This window comes from Trichechus manatus, unplaced genomic scaffold (assembly GCF_000243295.1).
Source record: "Trichechus manatus latirostris isolate Lorelei unplaced genomic scaffold, TriManLat1.0 scaffold00141, whole genome shotgun sequence".
Taxonomy (NCBI): Eukaryota; Metazoa; Chordata; class Mammalia; order Sirenia; family Trichechidae; genus Trichechus; species Trichechus manatus.
This window is the reverse complement of record NW_004444077.1, coordinates 4,774,616-4,786,288: the sequence shown is the minus strand read 5'-3', so window position 1 is coordinate 4,786,288 and position 11,673 is coordinate 4,774,616. Positions and strand designations below refer to the sequence as shown.

The 11,673-nt window shown below is 46.3% G+C and overlaps 1 pseudogene; it reads right to left on the bottom strand.

Annotated features, from left to right (window-relative positions):
- Positions 1-2,203: 2,203 nt before the first annotated feature.
- On the bottom strand, positions 2,204-5,298 carry LOC101345145 (elongation factor 1-alpha, oocyte form-like; annotated as a pseudogene).
- Between the last annotated feature and the right edge of the window lie 6,375 nt (positions 5,299-11,673).

The window sequence follows — 11,673 nt, the reverse complement described above, 5'->3', positions numbered from 1 at the left end:
TTTTGGTTTCTTGCAGTAGTGTCTCGTAGTTTTCATTGTATAGGTCTTTTACGTCTCTGGTTAGATTTATTCCTAAGTATTTTATCTTCTTGGGGGTTATTGCAAGTGGCATTGATTTGTTGATTTCCTCTTCGAAGTTCTCTTTTTTGGTGTAGAGGAATCCAACTGATTTCTGTATGTTTATCTTGTATCCTGCTACTTTGCTGAAATCTTCTATTAGTTCCAGTAGTTTTCTTGTGGATTCTTTGGGGTTTTCTGTGTGTAAGATCATATCGTCTGAAAAATAGAGATATTTTTACTTCTTCCTTACCAATTTGGATGCTCTTTATTTCTTTTTCTAGCTTAATTGCTCTGCCCAGGACCTCCAACACAATGTTGGATAAGAGTGGTGATAAAGGGCATCCTTGTCTGGTTCCCGTTCTCAAGGAGAATGCTTTCAGACTCTCTCCATTTAGGATTATGTTGGCTGTTGGCTTTGTATAAATGCCGTTTATTGTATTGAGGAATTTCTCTTCTATTCCTATTTTGCTGAGAGTTTTTATCATGAATAGGTGTTAGACTTTGTCAAATGCCTTTTCTCCATCAATTGGTAAGATCATGTGGCTCTTATCTTTTGTTTTATGTGATGGTTTACATCGATTGTTCAACATTAGAAAAACAATCAATGTAATCCATCACATAGATATTGAGCTTTTCCATCATCTCTCTCCAGAGGTGAAGTCCATTTCCTTCCTGTGTATTCCATCTGCCGAGGTCCTCTTACATAGTGGCCATTTATGTTGTTGTAAAAATGTATTTGCAATGAATAAATCATTGGTCTTACAAAATTCTATAACACAATCTCCAGCATCTTTTCTATCACGAAGGCCATATTTTCCAACTACTGATTCTTATTCTTGGTTTCCAACTTTTGCATTCCAATTCACCAGTAATTATCAGTGTATCTTGGCTGCATTATATATAATGGATAAGAAAAGATAGGGGCAACTAAGACCTACCTTTCACCCCAATTTTAAGCCAAATTGCATGTCCAAAGAATGTCAGAACTCTTGTAACCCTCATTCTATGGAAGCAGGGACAAAATACATGTGACCCACTGCTGGGAAGTTGGTCTGTGTGGTCAAAGCCACCCAGGCTCCCCAGGAGTAGGACAGTCACAGATCCTTTTAGGGGACAGAGGGCGGGGAAGGCAGCTGGTCAGACTCTCAAGAAAGGGCAGCAGATGAAGAAAGAAGCTTCCCAGCTGCCAGTGGGGAGAGGCAGGTATGATGTTATACACACCTAGTAGAAATCAGTATCTATAAATATGGAAGTAAAGAGATCTTTAGGCAGTCTCAAAACTATGTGTAGTTAAACCAACATCTAATATTAGTTTAAAGCAGGAGTTGGCAAGCTATAGCCCGTAGCCAAATCTGGCCTGCTGCTTGATTTTGTATGGCCTATGTGTTAAGAATGGTTTTTACATTTTTTAAATGGTTGAAAAAAATATCAAAAGAATTGCATTTCATGTTATGTGTAGATTATATGAAATCTAAACCTCGGAGCCATAAACAGTTTTATTGTAACACAAACAGCCCCATTCGTTTACATATGTTGATGGCTGCTCTGGTGCATTAATTGCAGAGTTCAGTAGTTGTGACAGGACAGCAAAGTCTGAAATGTTTAATATCTTGACTTTTCCAAAACAAGCTTGCCCACATTTACAGCATTGTGCTTTTTAGTGTTTTCTCAGTCATTCACTCAGCAAACATTCTTGAGCACTCTTCTGTCCAAGCCAAGACACAGGGTGGCAGGGAAGAGATGAAACCAAACGTATAGTGCCCTTAGAGCTTTAATAGACAAATGAACACACTAGTAGGCAAGGGGCTTTTCATAACCCAGAATAAGTCAACTTTCACACAGACGGCAGGCCACAGGACCAGATTTTGGTTGAAATGAGGGAATGGCTAGATGAGGCTAAGATACGAAAACGATGTAATTTAGGGTTCTCTACCTAAATCACACCCAGAGCATCAAGACTTTGAAGTCACTGGACTATAAATTATAGTTAATTATTCTTCCTAGATGTTCCTTATCTACCTCATGCTTTTCTCCTTGGAAGAAATCAGGACAGCTAGTTAAGTTTTAGTAATTTAATTCAGTAAATACAAAGAAAGGTAAATATTTTTGCAGGGGGGAGGAGCTAAGACTGCAGGGGCAAGCTTCATTTCTCGCTGGCCTTCACAGCTGACTTGGTGACCTTGCCAGCAGTGGAGGACTTCTTATCCACTGCCTTGATGACACCAACTGCCACTGTTTGTCTCATGTCTCGGACTGCAAAGCAGCCTGCAAGAGAGGGTCAAGAATGAGATTTCTGGATAGTAACCTAGAAGAAAAGGCCCTTTAGCCTGGGCCCCTGTTACAGAATGAAGATTGTGCTTTCTTCCCATGACTGAGTACCAATCTGTGGCTCACCTAAAGGAGGGTACTCGGAGAAGGTCTCCACGCACATGGCCTTGTTGGGGGCCATCTGCACAATGGCTAAATCGCCTGACTTCAGGGCCTTGGGGTTGTCCTCCAGCTTCTTGCTTGAGCGCCAGTCAATCTTTTCTCTCAGTTCAGCAAACTTGCAGGCAACGTAGGCTGTATGCAGTCCAGCACTGGGGAGTAGCCAGCATGGATCTGACCAGGGTGGTTCAGGGCAATCACCTGGCAGGAGAGCAGGATGGAGTTAGATGAGTCACAAGACTAATGGCAGCAAGCCCTGTGATCTGGGGCAAAATCGTCACAGACCTGGGGCCTCAATCTAAATTAGAATTAATTCCTAAGAAGGAGCCCCATGACCACCATCCCCAAGGCCCGTGGCTTCCTGGAGCCTTACCTGTGCCACAAAGCTGCCAACCTCCATGGAGGGGTCATTCTTGCTGTCTCCAGCCACGTTTCCGCGCCTTATGTCTTTCACAGACACGTTCTTCACATTGAAGCCCACGTTGTCACCAGGCAGGGCCTCAGCCAGGGCCTCATGGTGCATCTCCACAGACTTGACCTCTGTGGTGACGTTGGTGGGGGCAAAGGTGACCACCATCCCGGGTTTCAGGAAGCCAGTCTCCACACGGCCCACAGGCACAGTGCCCATAGCTGTCCAGTGGGAGAAAGGAAGTCAGAGTTACCCCAGACTCAAATCATATGGGCTTCAAGGGGGATGCCAAGCCTTTTGTCCTTTTGTTCTGACTGGAAATAAGCTCCCCCCATGAGACCTGGCTGCCTGGGAGGTACCTGGCCCCTGGGTTTAAGGACAAAGGGGCAGCTACAGAACTGGTAGAAAACACCTGGATGGATCCACTAGTTCTCTAAGTTCAAAATGCTGAGTTCTTCTACACTTCATCCTAGCTCAGAGAAGCAGTGGAGTCAGGATTTGAACCAAGGCAACCAGAACCCAAGGGAGGCCTGATGGAGCAATGATTAAGCTTCTTAAATGGTTAAGCTGGGCTGCTTAAAGGTTGGTGGTTCAAACCCACCCAATGGCTCTAGTAAAGATTCCAATCCAAACCATTGCTGTCTCCAGTGGATTTCAACTCATAGCTACCCTATAGGACAACACAGAATTGCCCCATAGGGTTTCCAAGGCTGTAAATCCTTATGGAAGCCTACTGCCGCATTTTTCTCCCACAGGGTACTGGTGGGTTTGAACTGCCCACCTTTTGGTTAGCAGCAAAGCTCCTTCTGGTAAAGATTACAGCATAGAAAACTCCACGGGGCAGTTCTACATTATCGCATGTGGATCACTATTGTCAAACTCAGACTCTAGAGCCCATGCTTAATTCTTAAAGGAACAGTCTACCCTCCACCCCATCCAGCCCCTCACTCACCTCCTATCTTGTACACATCTTGCAGAGGCAACCTCAGGGGCTTGTTGACTGGGCGAGTGGGTGGGAGGATGGAATCCAGAGCTTCTAGCAGTGTCACTCCGGTGGCATTCCCTTCCTTCCTCTCGACCTTCCAGCCCTTGAACCAGGGCATCTGCAGGGAGGGTTGGAGTGGAGGTGAGTCTGGGGCCGTGGTTCCCAGCAACCCCCACCCAGGGCCATCTGAGTCCCACCCGAACCACTCACGTTTGTGCTGGGCTCCAGCATGTTGTCCCCGTGCCAGCCGCAGATAGGCACGAAGGCCACGGCGGCCGGGTTGTAGCCAATCTTCTTGATGTAGGCGCTCCCTTCCTTAGTGATCTCCTGGAAGCACCCGGCACCGTAGGCAAGCTCAGTGGAATTCATGTTGTCGACCGCCACGATGAGCTGCTTCACACCCAGCGTGTAGGCTAGGAGCGCCTGTTCGCGGGTCTGCGCGTTCTTGGAGATGCCAGCCTCGAACTCGCCCACGCCACCGGCCACGATGAGCACAGCGCAGTCAGCCTGCAGAGACGCGGCCGCGGGAACAGGGAGGTTTGATGAGGGGGTACTTGGCAGGTGGGAAGCTGGCTAGAGTTTTGGGAGGTCCCAGATCCCTTTGAGAAGCTGAGGAACACTACTGAGAAACGTACAAATGCACAAGAAAGCATTCGTGGAGCCCCTGGCTGCTGTGCACAGGGGTACTGCTCCCATGAAGTAAACCCTCATTTAGCCCCATAAATGAGCTTTTTCCTCCTTCATACCAACCTACTGATCTACGTGATGAGCATCAGAAGTCCTGGTCTTACCCCAGCCCCAAATGAGCCACATTAAAGTGATAGAACAGATGACTGGCATGCGTGAGGACAAACCTTCGAAAGCTTATACAACCCTTCCCAAGCGCTTGGAAATTAAAGCCTGAGCTTCCCACCTCCATCCAGAGGCCCCTGGGGGCACTGACTTCTGTACCTGGGAAGTGCCTGTGATCATGTTCTTGATGAAGTCCCTGTGGCCTGGAGCGTCAGTGATGGTGATGTAGTACTTGCTGGTCTCAAACTTTCACGGGGAGATATTGATGGTGATGCCACGCTCTCTCTCTGCCTTCAGCTTGTCCAACACCCAGGCGTACTTGAAGGAGCCCTTGCCCATATGGTGGCCAGGGATGTGGGTAAAGTACATTAATGGAGAGCTGAACAATTCCATCCTAGCCCATGCTTTCTGTACTCTGCAGCTAGACCCACACATGAGGACAATGTTCCCCTCTCACCCCCTCAGACAGGGCATGCCTCACCTCTGCGGCCTCCTTCTCAGACTTCTCGATGGTTCTCTTGTCAATGCTACAACACTTGTATATGAGGTGCCCAGTGGTGGTGGACTTGCCAGAGTCCACATGTCCGATGACAATGATATTGATGTGGGTCTTCTCTTCGACCATGGCGGTGGGTTGCAGAGTCACTACTGGACAAAAGAGTGGGGATGAGTGAGGCTGAATGGTCCCAAAGACTGTCCCCTTCCTCTATTCCTCTACACTCCTGCCAAGCATCCCCTCTCCATTCCACAGCACCTAGCCCAGAGCTTGGGATATGGCAGGGGTTAAGTAGCTGTAAAGTGAAATGGACTTGCCCAGGCTATCCCTTTGGGACAACCCTAGTGCTATATCCAGTACTTCCAAGCAGTCCTAGCCCATCCTTTCTCCTGCAGGGTGCCATCCCCAGAAAACGTGGCATTTAGTTAGGCCCATTCGTCCAACCACCCCTCTCGCATTTCTAGTACAAGGGACCCTACCACTCTGTCTGCAGCTCCTCCCCTATAAACACTCATCTCCAGATAAGAAGAAGCAAAGCTGACCTGTAGATCTTCTACAGCCAGAGCTGTTGTGACCTTAGATCCTCAGCTCTCCTGCTTTTATAAACCCAGCCCCTGCTGCCCCCAGCCCCTCCTTCTTTCATTTCCCACCCAACTTTCAGACCAGTTTTGCAGTATTATATGATTGGATGAAGGGAGGGTGGATGAGGCTCACTAATACTTTTTGAGGTAGAATTGCTGGTGAGTGGAATGGGGGAAGGCCAGTCTTGGAAATTAGAAATAAATGAAAATATTGTATAGAATAAATGCTGCATAGTACTTTACTTCCTCCAGGTGACCCCTCAAGACTAAGGTACAGAATGGCCAAAGTCATTAATTCATTATTTATTGAGCATCACATTGCCTGACACTGCTGGAGGCTGAGGACCCCAAAAAAAGTAGTCATGGCCTCTCTTCTCAAAAGGTTGCAGGCTCCTGGGGAGACAGCAGTTCCTGCTGAGTCTTCTGTAATTCACCTGTTCAGGATTGCTTAGCGAGAGTGCTGGTTTGTCTGAGTTGGTATTGGCTGTTCCTGTGCGAAGCCTGCTCTGCGGCCAAGGATGTCCTCAACCTTCTCTTGGAAGTCCTTGCAGGATTCAGTCACATAGTAAATGCTCACTCCTTTCTCCTGCTTCTTTCCTCAGCTTGTGCTTGGGGCCAGCATCACTGGAGGTCAGTAGTCTGGACTTGCGGGGTTCTTGATCCCACGGAAGCCCCTCTCCTTGAGCACTCTCCATTTCTCATTCTTAGGTTGCTATGCTGTACCTTTGCCCCTAAAGAACCAAGAAACTCTGGAATGCCAGAGAAGAGAGGAAGCATCTCATTTATAGAAGAATCTAATGTCTAGGGAGGTAAATGATTATCCAAAGATTCTGCAATTCCTTTTTCTCCACAATCAGTAATTTTTCCTCATCTGGTCACTTTCTAGAAGAAAAAAGAAAGGAAAAACATGTGCACGTGACTTACCATAAGGGAGACAGTAAGCGTATAACTTAATGGAAACAGTATTGGCTTTGGCATTTACACTGACATGGTTCAAGTCCTGGTTCTGCTACTACATCAGAGGGACTTGGGTTTCAATACCACCTTTACCTGCATTGGGACCCTTGTGAGTCCCAGCCCTTATCTGTAAAACTGGGACAATAATACTCATCACAAAGGATCTCGTGTGTGGAAAAAACAAGTGTTTAGTAAATCATTTACATCAAGGTCTCAATAAACGGTAGTTATATCAATAATAATGCAATGATGGTAAAAATATACAATAGTGACTTCTGTGCGAGGGAAATCTTACTTCTGGCTGGGACAGGGTGGCAGTGGGGACAGATGGGTGGGGAATATAGTGAGGGTTTATGACTGATATCAATCCAAGAATCTAGGACTCATCTTTGATTTCTTTCTTCCTTTCTCACAGTCTGGTGACTCTACTTCTAAAACATAACCCAAATCCATCCCCTTATCCCAAATCTACCCCAGTAGTGCCATTGCTCTCGAGGATGTCAGCGTGTCTGTCTAAGCCGTTGCAGGCTGCCCATGACCTCCCAGACAGCAGGATTGTGCCTTCTGGGGTGCACACCGCCGAGACTGCGCTTGGTTTGCTGCGAGATTGCCCACCCACGCATCCGCCCGAGGGCTGGCTCAGGCGTGTGTGAGGCAGGGTGCCAGCGGGGGCCTGGGAGCAGGAATTGGCAGGGCCTGCTCCCCTGACCTGCTCTCCTGCACTGCAGGCCCGAGCTGTGGCCACCAGTGCACACATGCCCTCCGGTGCCCACACTGAGGCCGCACCCAGCACAGACTCCCGGCAGGCGGGGCGGGCGTTCACACCAGGCACTGCCAGGGTGATGGCCCCGTGGCCCCTAGCGACTGCCACACTTTGCCTTAAGTCTGCAGACGGGCCAGGCTGAGCTTCCTTCAGAGCCTCCTTGCCAGAGCCCGCCTAGCAGAGGGCCGGGGACACAGACATGCCTTCTGTCCCTCGTGCTCCCAAAGCTTGGGGCTAGGGGACACCAGGGAGGGGCCGCAAGTCCCTGAGGAGGGGCCAGCGCCAAGGAACGCTTTAGTCCTGGACCTGGAGGAGTGTGGGGCAGCCGGGGTGGGTGGGGTGGGGCGGCAGCAGGGTGAAGCAATACTACAAGGAAGGAGCAGGTGGCGATGGTGCTGTTCTTAGGCCACCATGCTGCAGAAGCACCCAGACAGGGATTTCCAGCCACCACTGGGCCTAGGTTGGGCACAGCACGTGCCTGCGGCGTTGCTGGGATCTTGGATTAAACCTCCACTCTGAAAACCTGGAAAAAAAAAAATCCAAGCCACCATCAACTCCCACTTCAACAATAAAACAAAACTGTTGCCTTGTAGTTAATTCTGATTCATGATGACTCCATGTGTGTGACATTAGACCTGTGCTCCACAGGGTTTTCAGTAACTGATCTTTTGGAGGTAGATTGCCAGGGCTTTCTTCCAAGGTGCCTCTGGGTGAACTCAAAACATCAAACTTTCAGTTAGCAGTTGACCATGTTAACCATTTATACCGCTTCTGGACAATAATAGTCTCCTCTTAACACTTCTCCCTGCTCCCTGACACATTCTGCCCAACTTCCGCCAACTCCTTCTCCACTTACAGCCAGAAAGTTCTCTTTTTAAAACTTAAATCCAACCGTGCCACTCTCAATTTTCAGTGGTGTACCATCACATGTAGAGTAAAAATTCAAATCCCTTACCCTGACAGAAATGGCCCTCTGTGATCTGACCTTTCCCTACTTCTCTGAATTCAGCTCGCACTACACTTTCCCTCTCCTGTTTTCCCTTCTTACAGCCTTCTTTCTGTTCCTATGGCCTTTGTAGTAGCTGTCCCCTTTCCCTAGAATGCTTCTCCCACTCATCTTTGAGAGGGTGGGTCCTTCATGTCATTTAGAATCATCTCAGTGTCTTCCCAGAGAGGCTTTCCCAAACACCCATCTATAGGGTCGCTATGAGTAGGAGTTGACTCGATGGCAGGATGTGGGGGTTTTTTTTTGTTTAATCCAGAGCCATTTGGCCTCTTCCTATCAGCTACTATTCATTTTCTGCATAGCACAATTATCTGATATTTTGTTGTTTGTCTACCTGCATGGTTGTTTGTTACTGGCTGTCTCTCTACCTGCCCACCTCCACTAGACTGTGAGTTCTAGGAGAGCTGTAACCTCATCATTTTCACTGATCTTTTCACGAGATCTTACAACAGTGCCCAGTACGTAATAACTAAATGTTTGATAACTAAATACATCAATGAAGTGGGTTTTTTTTTTTATTGTGGTAAAAAAATATATAACGAAACATTTGGCAAGTCAACAATTTATGCGTGTATAATTCAGTGTCATTGATTATGTTCATAAGGTTGTGCAACCATTTTTGTTGTTGTTTTTGGGTGCTATCAAGCCTATTTCTACTCATAGTGACTTCATGTGATGGAGTAGAGCTGTCCCTTAGGGTTTTCTAGGCTGTAATCTTTACCAGGAAGAGCCTTTGTGGCACAGTGGTTAAAGCGCTTGGCCACTAAATGCAAGGTTGGCAATTCGAATCCAAAAGCTTTTCTGCTGGAGAAAGATGTGATAGTCAGTCAGCTTCTGCAAAGATTTATAGCCTTAGAAACCCTATGGGGCAGTTCTACTCTGTCCTATCTGGTCACTATGAGTCGAAATCAACTCTAGGGCAGTGGGTTTGGTTGGTTTTAATCTTTACCTGAGCAGATCACCAGGTCTTTCTATCGTGGAGCAGCTAGATGGGTTTGCTAACCTTTCGGTCAGCAGCTAAGCAGTTATCCATTGCACCACCAGGGCTCCTTGAACAACGATTACCACTATCCTTTTCCAAATTATTCTACCACCATTAACAGAAACTGAGCACCCACCTAAGGAATGACATCCCCTCCCTCTTCCTTCCCAATTGAGGTGGTATTTTAACAAGACCCATAAACATTGGTATCCTTCTTCATGCAATGATTGAAGGTGGAGAGTGGGATGGTCATAGAGTAGGAAAGGACACAACATTTGGGGGCACACTGAGGAAGTAAAGGGCACTGGTGGCACAGTAGTTAAGTGCTCAGCTACTAACCGAAAGGTCAGTGGTTCGAACTCACCAGCCACTCAGCGGGAGAAAGATGTAACAGTTGGCTTCCATAAAGATTACAGCCTTGGAAACCCTGTTGGGCAGTTTTACTCCATTGCTATGAGTTGGAATTGACTCAATGGCAATGGGTAGGTAGGTACTGAGGAAGTCAGAAGACTTGGCAAGAACAGAGGGAACTAGAATGGAAGAAACAAGGGATAAAGTTAGACAGGTGAGTTGAAACTATCATCAGCATATGGAGGAAACCTATGTTTCTAGCCCTCAGAAAATGAAACTGTGAAAAAGAAGAAATGGTAGGAAAATCCACTTGTAATTAGTGAATTGAATGTTCTGGAGAAGTATCCCCAACTGAGCAATAAGCTGTACATTTGAAGTGCTTGAGAAGCCAATAAAAATGTAATCTCGGGAGAATTGTGTCTTCATTAGCATGGGTAAAGCAGCAGCCTCATCCTTTGTGTGAACAGAGCTATCCACAGTAGATTCCACAGGAACACTGTTTTGTAGGAAGAAAACTGATCTGAGAGGTCACCACATGTATTTGATTGGGAACCGTTTTTTAGAGGCTCACCGTTAACCACTCATGGAACTAATGTACTAAGACACACAGTTTGGAAAATACTCATTCAGAGTATAGAAAAATGAAACAGAAAAACAGTTCGCATGGTGGTCGTACTTCTCGTCGTAAAGAAACAAATCACACTTCTGTTTATCTTTTCACATAACAATCCCAAGACCTTCTTGTTTCAGATTTTTGAATACCACCTATAGCATATTATTTTTCTATAAATGTAGTACGAATATGACCCAAAACAAAAAAACCCATTGCCATCAAGCTGATTCCGACTCATAGCGACCCTGTAGGACAGAGTAGAACTGCCTAATAGAGTTCCCAAGAAGCAGCTCTTAGATTCAAACTGCAAACTTTTTGGTTAGCAGCCATAGGTCTTAACCACAGTGATGTTTAAACGATCCCTTCAGGCTTTGTTGATTCTGTAAACATGGGAATAAAGCCCTTTTATTAAAACTGCTGCTGTCATTTATCATGTAAGAAAACACATAACCGTGCCCAGTCTCTGACGACTGGATCTACACGGGCTATGCCTGGGCTGATCTCTTTGTGCCCCATACCACACAGCCATCTTGGGCCTAGACTGGGAAGATATGAGACCCATACTTCTGACTAATTTTGATGGAAGGAGGGTGAACAAAGCAGTGAAGTGTACTTGCCACCTGAAGGCTAGGTCACCTGTAAAATAGCAACAACAATCATCAAGAGTATGCATTAACCTTCTTTGTGCCTGACACAGTGTTGAGCACTTTTCATGGATTGTTGCATTTTGCCCTCACTATAGCCCTCAAACATAATGTGGAAATTATCAAACAATATTATTAATATCACACATAAGTAAAATTTTGCTGAAGATCATTCAAAAGCAGTTGCAGCAGGACATCCACAGGGAACTGTCAGAAATTCAAGCCGGATTCAGAAGAGGACGTGGAAGGAGGGTTATCATTGCTGATGTCAGATGGATCTTGCTTAAAAGCAGAGAATACCAGAAAGATACCTTTGTTTTATTGACTATGCAAAAGCATTTGACTGTGTGGATCATAACAAATTATGAATAACATTGCGAAGAATGTGAATTCTGGAACACTTAATTGTGCTCATGATGAACCTGTACATAGACTAAGAGGCAGTGGTTCAAACAGAACAAGGGATAATGCGTGATTTAAAGTCAGGAAAGGTGTATGTCAAGGTTGTATCCTTTCACCATACTTTCATCAATCTGTATGCTGAGCAAATAATCCAAGAAGCTGAACTATATGAAGAAGAACTTGGCATCAGGTTTGGAGGAAGACT